Genomic DNA, 11176 nt, shown 5'->3' with positions numbered 1-11176 from the left:
AGACCCAATAATACCACCTTTGGTTATATATCCAAAGGATGATTAATCATGACACAAAGACATGTGTTCAACTATGTTCATAGCAGCTTTGTTTGTCATAGCCAGAACTTAGAAACAACCTAAATGCCCCTCGACTGAAGAATGGATAAGAAAAATGTGGTACATTTACACAAAGGAGTACTACACAGAAGAAAAATATAATGACAGCTTGAATTTTGCAGGAAAATGGATGGAGCTAGAAAACATTATTTTGAGTGAGGTAACCCATACACAGAAAGACAATTATCACATGCAGTCACTCATACATGGTTTTTAAACATAAAGCAAAGAAAGTCAACCTACAAACCACAATCCCAGAGAACTTAGACAACAATGAGGACACTAAGGGAGTCTTACATAGATCTAATCTACATGGGAAGTAGAAAGTAGAAAAAAAAACAAGATCTCCTGAGTTAATTGGGAGCTTGGGAACCTTGGGGAAGGGTTGAAGTGGGGAGTTGAGAGGCAGGAAGAAGAGCAGAGACAAATGTAGAGCTCAATAAATATCAATACATAAATGTATAAAAATAAAAAAAGTAATAAGCTAACCCCACAGAGGACTTCGAACTTCTTACCTCGCTGCGATTGGTGTTGGAGATAGTTCCGAGCTACCTTGTATTATGCTTGCTTACAATAACTTGTTTACAAACTTGTTATTGCAGTTTGGACTTCTCTGGTTTCTGGTGGTCTCTCTCTTGGGGTCATAATCTGGGCACAACATTTGGTGCATTTGTTGGGAACCCCAGGGAACCCACGGGGACCTCCAAGAGTCCGGAGGTTCATTAGCATCTACCGGTTAAGAGTGCTCTTTGTCTTTTTGTCTTGCCTGTGTCTTTGTCTTATAACGTCGTCTGCTTTGTACCGGTTGACCAATCTGAGATTCAGGAATTGGTGGACTCTTTCTGGAACAGACGTGTTCGGACAGTGAACCTGGAGGAGAAGAAAGATGCCTTGTTTTCCAGTTTGGGTAAGGGACGCCCTCCCTCCCTCTTCCCACCCCACCCCGTCCTGAGCCATTTGGGGCCACCTCAGAGGCAGCAGTTTGGTTTCGGAAACCTCCTTCAGGAAGTGATCAGGAGCCTCTCCTGTGAATTCAACAGTCTGGGCCCTTAGGAGTGTGTTTGGGTATCTCCCTCCACTGTGGGAGGAAGTGCCACCTTGTGTTTTGTCCGGGATCTTGTCAAAGTCTTTTTGTGTTTTGTTGTGGTAGTTGTTGCCTTGTTTTCTTTCTCTCTTGACTTCTATCTTCATCTCTCCTCTTCAGCAATGGGGAATACCCCATCAACACCCTTAAACTTCATTCTTGCTCACTGGCAGAACGTCCAGGATACCACCAGCAACAACAGTGTAAATGTCAAAAAGAAGAAATGGGCCACTCTTTGTTCAGCTGAGTGGCCCACCTTCAATGCCGCGTGGCCAGCAGGCAGAGCCTTTGATGCAGCAACTATCCACCAGGTGGAGGAGATCATCTTCCACCCCTGCTGTGGCCACCCTGACCAAGGCCCCTATATTGTTACTTAGAGGGGACTAATAGATAGGGTAGGGGGACCCCTTTCTTGGATTGTACCGTTCTTACTTCCACAGCAGACCAAGGCACTCAAGTTTTGGCTGCTAAGACTAGGGCTCCCTCAGCAGGTAAAAAGGAGAATAGGACAAAGCCTGCTGTTGTATTCCAGGGGAGAACAGCAGAGACAGAGCTTTTTCCACCTCCCTATCTCCCTCAGTCTCCCCAAGCATGTCCTATGGCTCCTGTAGAAACCCCAGCCTCCAAACTGTCAGGAGAGTCACCGGCACTGTCTACTCATAGCAGAAGGGCAGGGACCCCACACCCAGACTCCATGGTGGCCCTTCCTCTCAGACCCGCTGGCCCTCCTGATGATTCAGGGAGCCAACCCTTCCATTATTGGCCATTTGCCACCAGTGACTTATATAATTGGAGGGCTCAGAATGCACCATTTCCCAAAGACCCCCAGGATTTAATTAACCTGTTGGAAACTGTTTTTTGGGTTGTTTGTTTGTTTGGTTGGTTGGTTTGGTTTGGTTTTTGGTTTTTCGAGACAGGGTTTCTCTGTAGCTTTTGAGGCTGTCCTGGAATTAGCTCTTGTAGACCAGGCTGGCCCCGAACTCACAGAGATCCACCCGCCTCTGCCTCCCGAGTGCTGGGATTAAAGGTGTGCACCACCACTGCCCGGCTGGAAACTGTTCTTTTTACCCATGCCCCTACATGGGACAATTGTCAGCAGTTGTTAAAGGTTCTCTTTACAACTGAGGAGAGAAGCAGAATCCTAGAGAACACCTGGAAGCTGGTCCCAGGACCTACAGGCGCCCCTCTAGCAGACCCTCTGCCAGCCAAGGCAGTCTTTCTAGCACCCCGCCTTAACTGGGACACAACAGGAGGTAAGGAGAGTCTCCGCTCTTGGCTCTATTGGCAGCTCTCAAGGCCACCGCATGCAGGCCTACTAATATGGCAAAAATTATGATGTAAAGCAGGGAAGGAATGAGAGCCCAGCTGTGTACCTGGAAAGGTTGATGGTGGCTTTCAAACAATACTCCCCCTGCAACCCGGAGTCTGGGGAAGCACAGAAGGCCGTTATCTTAGCTTATGTCAATCAAGCTGATGGAGGAGGGTTATCTGTCTATTGTGTTATTTTCATTGGTCAATAAAGAGACTGCCTTGGCCCCTTGATAGGACAGAAAATTAGGGAGGCAGAGTAAACAGAACAAAATGCTGGGAAGAGGGCTATGAGCCAGATGCCATGGAGCCAGCCACCAGGTCAGACATGCTGAATCTTTTCCGGTAAGCCACTCCTGCGCAGATCACTGAAGAGGCAGCATGTAACTTGCCCAGCTGAAAAAGGTACGGAGCCATGTGCTAAAGTAGATAAGGATAATGGGGTAACATAAGTTATAAGAGTTAACAAGAAGCCTGACCTAATGGGCCAATCAGCTTTATAACTTATAGAGTTCTCTGTGTGGTTGATTTTCCTTTGGGGCTTGCCAGCTGTGGAGCACTGGGCAGGACAGATACCCCAACAAGCCGGCCCGTCATGTTACATCAAGCAGCACCAGATATTAAGAGAAAATTACAGTCATTAGAAATACTAGGAGAGAGGAGCCTAAGAGATTTAGGAGCAGTGACAGAAAAGGTTTACAATAAGAGAGAATCAGAGAACCAGAAAGAAGAGAGAAGGGAAAGAGAACATCAAGAAAGGGAGGAGAAGATAGACAAAAGACAAGAGAGGAACCTAACCAAAATATTGTATAGGGAGCAAACTCAAATGGAAAGAGTCCTCCTTGCCACCGAGGCAGGAGGACAGGATGGAGACCAATGATTCCGACCAATGATTCTGGCCTAAGTTAGGAAAGAATCGGTGCAGGTATTGCTAGGAAGAAAGACATTGGGCCAGAGAGTGCCCCCCCCAAAGGAACAAAAGAGAGGCATCAACAGGATTGGGAAAAAAGTCAGCTTCCATCCTTGCTGCCTTGGAAGAGGACAGTGACTAGGGGAGATGGGGCTCGGCTTCCCTCCCCAAGCCTAAGGTAGCCCTAAGAGTGGAGGGGGAACCTATCCAGTTCATGGTGGATACAGGAGCAGAAAGTTCAGTACTGTTGACACCCGAGAGCCCCCTGTCAGGGAAACAGACCTGGGTGCAAGGTGTGATAGGCATCAAACCTTATAAATAGACCCAAAGAACAGTGGACTTGGGAGTGGGACAGGTAGCCCACTCATTCTTAGTCACCGGACAGTTCCACAGAGCGTGGACAGCAGTGAAACAAGCAGCTTCCTCAGGTTCCCCAAGATTTCAATGCCCACAAATCAGCAGAAAGCATCCTCTTTCCCTTAACCTGCCATGCCTAACTCCTCAGCTTTTTAATTAAAAAAGGAGAAATGTTAGTATCCAGGCACACCCTGGCACAGCACCTCAAGCCCTGCGCCCTGCATCCTAAGCCATGTCTGCCTGCCTAGCAAACAGCACACTGTCCCTTTAAGAGACAAGCTGTTGTGAGCACTACTGAGTGGGCCTTCTGGCCTTACTTAGAGGTCTGCAAGTGAATGACACTCAGGATAGCTGTTCTCTGCTTTGTCCGAACTACATTTATTGTATAAGCACTTCAAGATCTTACAGTTGTTCTGGCACAGCCAATAAGAAGCAAATATCATCATCACAGGCAAGGATATAATATCACAGAAGCAATGTCACACAAGCACATATCTATTTCTAAATCCTAGGCAAGCATTACTATATTCTATCTAATAAGGCATTGGGGTGTACAACCTGATGATGGTTCGTGGCTCTCGACGTAGACCTCTGGATCAGCAAGTCTTGATCTGCTGGCAAGAGCAAGTTCTCTGGTTCTTGGAAGATCTCTGGTCCAATGTCTCTGGTCCAATGTCTCGTTGATCGATTGATTGATTGATTCTCGATGCTGTAGAGCTTCTCTGGCGCCTCTCTGACAGAGTCTCTAGCAGATCATCTTGAGAATGGCTTCTGGTCCCTTTGTCTCACTTTTTATACTATTCTTCAGTCTCACTTCACTTCTTCCTACATCACACTCCAGATTAACACTCCTGTCTGCCTGTAGGTCACTCTTATCATCACTGCACACATGTCTGCTAGTGCCGCTTCTCCTGGACTTGTCCCAGATTTGTCCTTCAATGGACTCATCTAGGTTCTGTCCTTACAGACTCATAACACAAGCTCTGCCCCAGGTCTGTTTCCCTGACAGGGGGCCCTCAGGTGTCCCTCCCAATCTCCCCATCAAGGCAAACAGGTCTCTGCCACCCTCCCTCTTCTTGCTATTTATCTTTCTCTCTATATCTGTCTCTCTCTCTCTTCTCCCTCCCTTCCTTTCTCCCTCCCTCTCTCCTCCCTCTATCCCTCCATCCTCCTCTCAATAAACTCCACACCCAAACTCTGCCTGCATGGCTAATTCTGTCCTGGACTACATCATTCCTTGATTTGGTGTCCCACAAACCATCTAGATGTACAATGTGCCTCCCTTCACTTCCAGGGTCACGGACCTTTTTGAAGCTCTCAACATTTCCTGGAAATTCCACATCCCCTACCATCCACAATCCTTGGGAAAGGTGGAAAGGGACAATGGACTCATCAAACAACAACTAACCAAGCTCTCCATTGAACTCAGATATCTTGGCCCTCCCTTCTCCCCATTGCCCTTACTCACCTCAGGGCCACCCCCACGTTCCCCTAAAGGCCTGAGCCCTTTTGAGTTGTTTTAAGGCAGGCCCTTTCTCCTTAATCATCACCTCCCAGTCCAAACTCCTCCACTAGCAGGGTATCTACCCTACCTCTCCCTTTTAAGGTCCCTTCTCTGTTCATACGCTGACAGTTGTCTACCTGCCCCCACACCAGTGGACCCTAATGCTTCTAAACCTGCAACTCTCTCCCCGGGGACAGAGTACTCCTTAAACAGCTAACTCCTAGATTTCTCGAACCTCAGTGGACAGGACCTCGCACATTAATCCTCATCACCACCTCGGTTGCCAAGCTCCTGGAACACCCATGTTCAAGCGGGCACCCACTCAGGACATTTGGTCTGTCCAGCAGACAGGACCTTCCACTCTTCCAGTTTTCCAGGATGCCACAATGAAGGGCCTACCTGCTCCTCATCCTGGCACACCCATCTTTAGTGATAACAATATTTTTTTGCATAGTCACCTGCCTTCTCACCTCCCCCAAGGAATAGATGCCTGGCGTCTCCAGGATGACAGTACACAGGATGCCTTTCCAGCCACACCTCTTGCTGAGCGTGGACCCACCAACACCCAGCTCTTCCCTTCCTCACATCATCCCATGCCCATAGGAAGTAGCCAGACTTGAGTCAACGCACCTTTTTCCTAAGAGAGCCTAAGTGTTCGTCAAAGTATGACCTCAGCTTCCTTTTACCCCTTATACAGTCTGGAATGTAAGTCCCAGACTCTGGCCTCCATCTTTGTAGGCCCCATTCCTGCGTCCGCCAAGCCTTGACCCCTCCCTGGAGGAGGGTCAAGACAGCCCGCCAAAATCTTGATCACTCCCCTAGTCTATTTAAACTGCTTCCCGGAAAGTTCCCTATCCCCCCCCACACACACACACCCATCCCATTCACGGCTTTTCAGTTCCCCTCAGGGCCACCCAAGAGCGCAGGAATCCCATTAAACCTGAATATTTTTTAATTTGGCTTGTGATTTGGCTTGATTGGGATTTTTGTGTTGGCAGAGAGCTTGCTTTAGGAAAACTCCTAACACTACACAGAGAAACCCTGTCTCAAAAAAAACAAAACAAGAAAGAAAGAGAGTGAGAGGGAGGGAGGCGGGAAGGGAGAAAAAGAAAGAAAGAAAGAAAGAAAGAAAGAAAGAAAGAAAGAAAGAAAGAAAGAAAGAAAGAAAGGACAAATAGATAAGCGTTATATCATTATATTACATTACATTATAATTATACTTTCTCAAATGAACTCAGGGGCTATATACTAAAGATGCAGTTGTCTAGTTGTCTGCTGTGGTGCTGCTGGGAGGTGATGTGATCCTTAGAGGAAGCTGGCTCACTCAGAGTATGCCTTCGAAGGCAATGTTCTTTCTGATCTGTTTTCCAGTCGGTATAGTGCAAGCACACATGCCAGGAGTGTGGGATACCTGCCGAAGAGGAGTGGGCAGCAGGGACAGCCCTCCTGTGGTGCTGCTGGGAAATAGAGGGGCCTATAAGAGGTGGGGTATGGTTAGTGGAAGGCCATTGAGGGTGTGCTTTGAAAGAGATAGTGGTGCCCCAAGCCCTGTCTTCTCTCCCTTGCTTTTCACTTCCTGACACCATAGGATGTAAGCAGTTTTGCTCAGCCAAGCACTCCTCACTACTTATGGCCTTTCTGAAGATCCAAAACAGAGCAAATGATCTTTTTAAAAACACAGTCTGTGTGCTGGGGATATAGCTCAGTTGGCATTGTTTTCGTGCTACATGTAATACCCTAAACTCAACCCACAGCACTGCACTGACCAAGTATGATGGTGCATACCAGCGCTAAGGAAGTAGAAGCAGAAGAGTCAAAAGTTCAAAGTCATTCTGTGCTACACGGTAAATCTGATACATAGGGAGTTCTAAGCTATTCTGGGATACACAAACCCTTGTTTCAAAAAGAAAGGGGGCTAAAAATGATTTGATGGTTAAAAGTACTAACTATTCTTCAGAAGACCTAAGTTCAATCCCCAGGACCCACAAAGCATCGATAAAGCATTTGTACCTCCAATTTCCAGGGGCTCCAGCCCCCTTTCCCGTGTCTTTAAGCACTGTACAGACATATATGCAGGCAAGACACCCATATGCACACGTACAAAGTAAATCTCAAAAACAGAAAAACAATTTCTATGACCCAAAACAAGTATTTTAAACTTTTAAATTGTTTTTCTTGGTGACAGAAAGTCAACTCTCTGACTTTAGTTAATTGGAGGCTTTTTAAAAGACTGATTAAGCTGGAACCAGCTATTCTCTCTTTGGTTCTTTTTTCCTTTTCTTATTTATTGGTTTTTCGAGACAGGGTTTCTCTGTGACTTTTGGAGCCTGTCCTGGAACTAGCTCTTGTAGACCAGGCTGGCCTCAAACTCACAAAGACCTGCCTGCCTCTGCCTCATAGTGCTGGGATTAAAGGTGTGTGCCACCACCGCCCGGCTAATTCTTTTTTCTTTAGATGCTACTGTGTGTGTTGTTGGCCACACTTCTTAGAAGTTGCTCTGACTCTGAGGGTGATCCAATTGCCAATCATTCTTATTGTTTTGTTCTTCAAACTCACTTATATAATTTAAACTTGTTTTTCCTTTCAACAGAACTTAAATTTCAGCTGGTCACCAAAGACAGATAAAAACCCATATTTAAAAAAAAATGGTCCCCAACTTGTTCAGACATCTCACTTGGAGCGAGGGATTGTCCATTGTATATAAGATCACCACTGTGTTTGTCTTGGTGAGAAATAGGACAGCAACTTTGAGTTCTTTAAAATCAAACTTCAAATCCGCCAGCTCTGCCTCAGTATCTGTGTTGGGGAGAGCGGAGACAGGCTGACCCCGGCAGCCAAGGTGTTAGAACAGCTCAAAGGCCAGACACCTGTCTTTTCCAAAGCTAGGTACACCGACAGGTCCTTCGGCATCGGGAGAAAGGAGAAGATTCATTTCTGCTCACTGTCCTGTCCATGGAGCCAAGGCAGAAGAAATTCTGGAGAAAGGCCTGAAGGTGCGGGAGTATGGGTTTCGGAAAAATAACTTCTCAGATACTGGGAACTTTGGCTGTGGGATTCAAGAACACTTTGACTTGGACATCAGATATGAGCCAAGCATTGGGATCTACGACTTGGACTTCTATGTGGTGCTGGGCAGGCCAGGTTTCAGCATCGCAGACAAGAAGTGCAGGACAGGCTGCACTGGGGTCAAACACAGAATCAGCAAAGAGGAAGACATGCGCTGGTTCCAGCAGGGGTATGATGGGATCATCCTTCCTGGCAAATAAATTTTATCCAAAAGGCCAATAAAATTTTTCTCAGAAAAAAAAGAATCACAAGGCATTGAATTCCCTGTAATTACAGATAGTTGTGAACTACCATGAAGGTGCTGGGAACTAAATCTCGGTCCTCTGTGAAAACAAGCTCTTAATATTGAGCCATCTCTCCAACCCCCTTGTTAAATCTTTATTTGTGAGTGTATACACAAGCACCCGGGCTCGCAGCCCAGCACACAGCCGTCATACCTAGTGACACATATTTGCAGTCCTAGGGAGGAAGACAAAGAACCTCCGTTTGGGCCAGAAAGATGGCTCAGCTGGTTCAGCCATTTGCCCTAAAGACCCAAAGTTTGATCTTCAAAACCCACAGAGGGCAAGATGTTCCTGCAAATTGTCATTTGACCTCCATGAATGAATGCACTGCTTGTTTATTCAAAGGTTTGGACTGTGTTACTGCAGAGTTGTTTGTGTACCATTAGCCACTAGTGACACCAGGCACTGTAACATGAAAGGGGCTGGCTTGTTGGGGTTTCTGTCCCGCCCGGTACCCCACAGCCGGCAAGTTCCAAAGAAAATCACACAGAGTCTACCTTAGGTTATAAACTGATTGACCCATTAGGTCAGACTACTTATTAGCTCTTATAATTTATGTTACCCCATTATCCTTATCTACATTAGCCACATGGCTCAGTACCTTTTCCAGCGGAGAAGCTTACATCTTTCCTCTCCGGTGGTCTGGGCAGAACTGGCAGAGAGAGCTTCTCCTATTCTCATTGCCCCGCCTCTACTTCCTGTCTGGTTGACCTGCTTCTACTTCCTGCCTGGCCAATCAGTGTTTTATTAAAATACATGATTGACAGAATACAGATAATTCTCCTGCACCATTTCCCTTTTTTTTTTTAAACAAAGGAAAATACCCATAGTCCATTTGTTGGGAATGTGGGCATAGTATTTCAGGCTACTTCCTGCTGGTTGGGGGCACAGATAATCTTATGGGGACCTAAAGAAAATTTAGAGTTATAATCAAGTCCTGACTGGAGTATCCTGTGTCTTGAACATCTCAGGCAGCAGTCTTGAATCTGTTCTGGATGTAGAACTCTGTCATCTGGGCCATCTGTTCCTATCGGAGATTTCTCAGGTGGTCTTCCTTTTTTGAACCTGATTTTTCTTAACTCTGAATAAATCTCTGAGTTCAAGGTGTGGTAGCACATGCCTTTAATCCCAGCACTGGGGAGGTAGAGACAGGCAGATTTCTGTGAGGTCAAGGACAGCCTGGTCTACAGAGTTATTCCAGGACAAAGATGTATACAGAGAACCTGTCTCAAAAAGCCAAAAGTTAAAAGTAAAAATAAAAGAAATAGAGGTTGAAATAAAGCCACATAAAGATGGAAAATACACGGAGAATCTTGATACTGTGTGTTATTATACTCTCTTTGAATTGTTTGATTGTTGAGGAAGGAGCAACAGCTGCTAAAAGACTTGTTTATAAATGCTGCTGAACTAACCCAAGATAGGTATTTTGAAAATACTGTGGCTTCAAAATTGAAGTCAAAAGATATGTTACTTTGGAGAAGAGATTTTGCTTTTGTTTCCACAGGAAATGAGAGGCTGTGGATTGATTCTGAGTTAAGAAAAATCAGGTTCAATAAAGGAAGGCCACCTGAGAAATCTCCGATAGGAACAGATGGCCCAGATGACAGATTTCTACATCCAGAACAGATTCAAGACTGCTGCCTGAGATGATCAAGACTCACAGGATACTCCAGTCAGAACTTGATTATAACTCTAAATTTTCTTTAGGTTCCCATAAGATTATCAGCGCCCCCAACCAGCAGGAAATAGCCTGAAATACTATGCCCACATTCCTAACAAATGGACTATGGGTATTTTCCTTTGTTTAAAAAAAAGGGGGGGGAAATGGTGCGGGAGAATTATCTGTATTCTGTCAATCATATTTTAATAAAGCGCTGATTGGCCAGGCAGGCAGTATAGGCGGGAAAGCCAGACAAGAAGTAGAGGTGGAGAAAAGAGACCCGGAGTATTCTGAGAAGCAGGAAGCTCTCTGCATTCCTGCGCAGACCACCGAAGAGGCAGCATGTAACTTGCCCAGCTGAGAAAGGTACTGAGCCATGTGGCTAATGGAGATAAGGATAATGGGGTAACATAAATTATAAGAGCTAATAAGTAGCCTGACCTAATGGGTCAATCAGCTTTATAACTTATAGAAATCTCTGTGTGATTGATTTTCTCTGGGACTTGCCAGCTATGGGGTGTCAGGCGGGACAGAAACCCCAACAAGCCGGCCCTCATGTTACAAGGCACAAATGAACAGACCTCCCTACAAGATGCTTTACTGTGGATGAGCTTCAAAAATTTAGCTGGCTTCTACCACAGAGGAAATCAACAGCTACTGCCTCTATTAAGTAAATGAAAGGAAAGAAAATCGGAAATCCAAATGGGGCACTTGTTGAATTGACAGAAATTCTTGGGAACACATAGAGAAACTGTCTAAAGATACTGTTAAGCCAGATAATGACACCCACTCTTCAAGAGGTTGAATCTTTGCCTAAAAAAAAAAATCTGCATATGTGTTTTGGTTTTCTTTCTTTGTTTGTTTTATTCTCTGACAATTTAGCGCACATATACAGTGTGTCTTG

General features: G+C 45.6%; 1 pseudogene; it reads left to right on the top strand.

Moving 5' to 3' along the window:
- The first annotated feature begins 1305 nt into the window (after positions 1-1305).
- LOC125391563 (large ribosomal subunit protein uL5 pseudogene) lies at positions 1306-8562 on the top strand (annotated as a pseudogene).
- Positions 8563-11176: the final 2614 nt, after the last annotated feature.

Source organism: Myodes glareolus, chromosome 5, assembly GCF_982192425.1.
Source record: "Myodes glareolus chromosome 5, mMyoGla1.1, whole genome shotgun sequence".
NCBI classification, from domain to species: domain Eukaryota; kingdom Metazoa; phylum Chordata; class Mammalia; order Rodentia; family Cricetidae; genus Myodes; species Myodes glareolus.
Note: the sequence above shows the minus strand (reverse complement) of the source record. Positions and strands in the feature narration are given on the sequence as shown.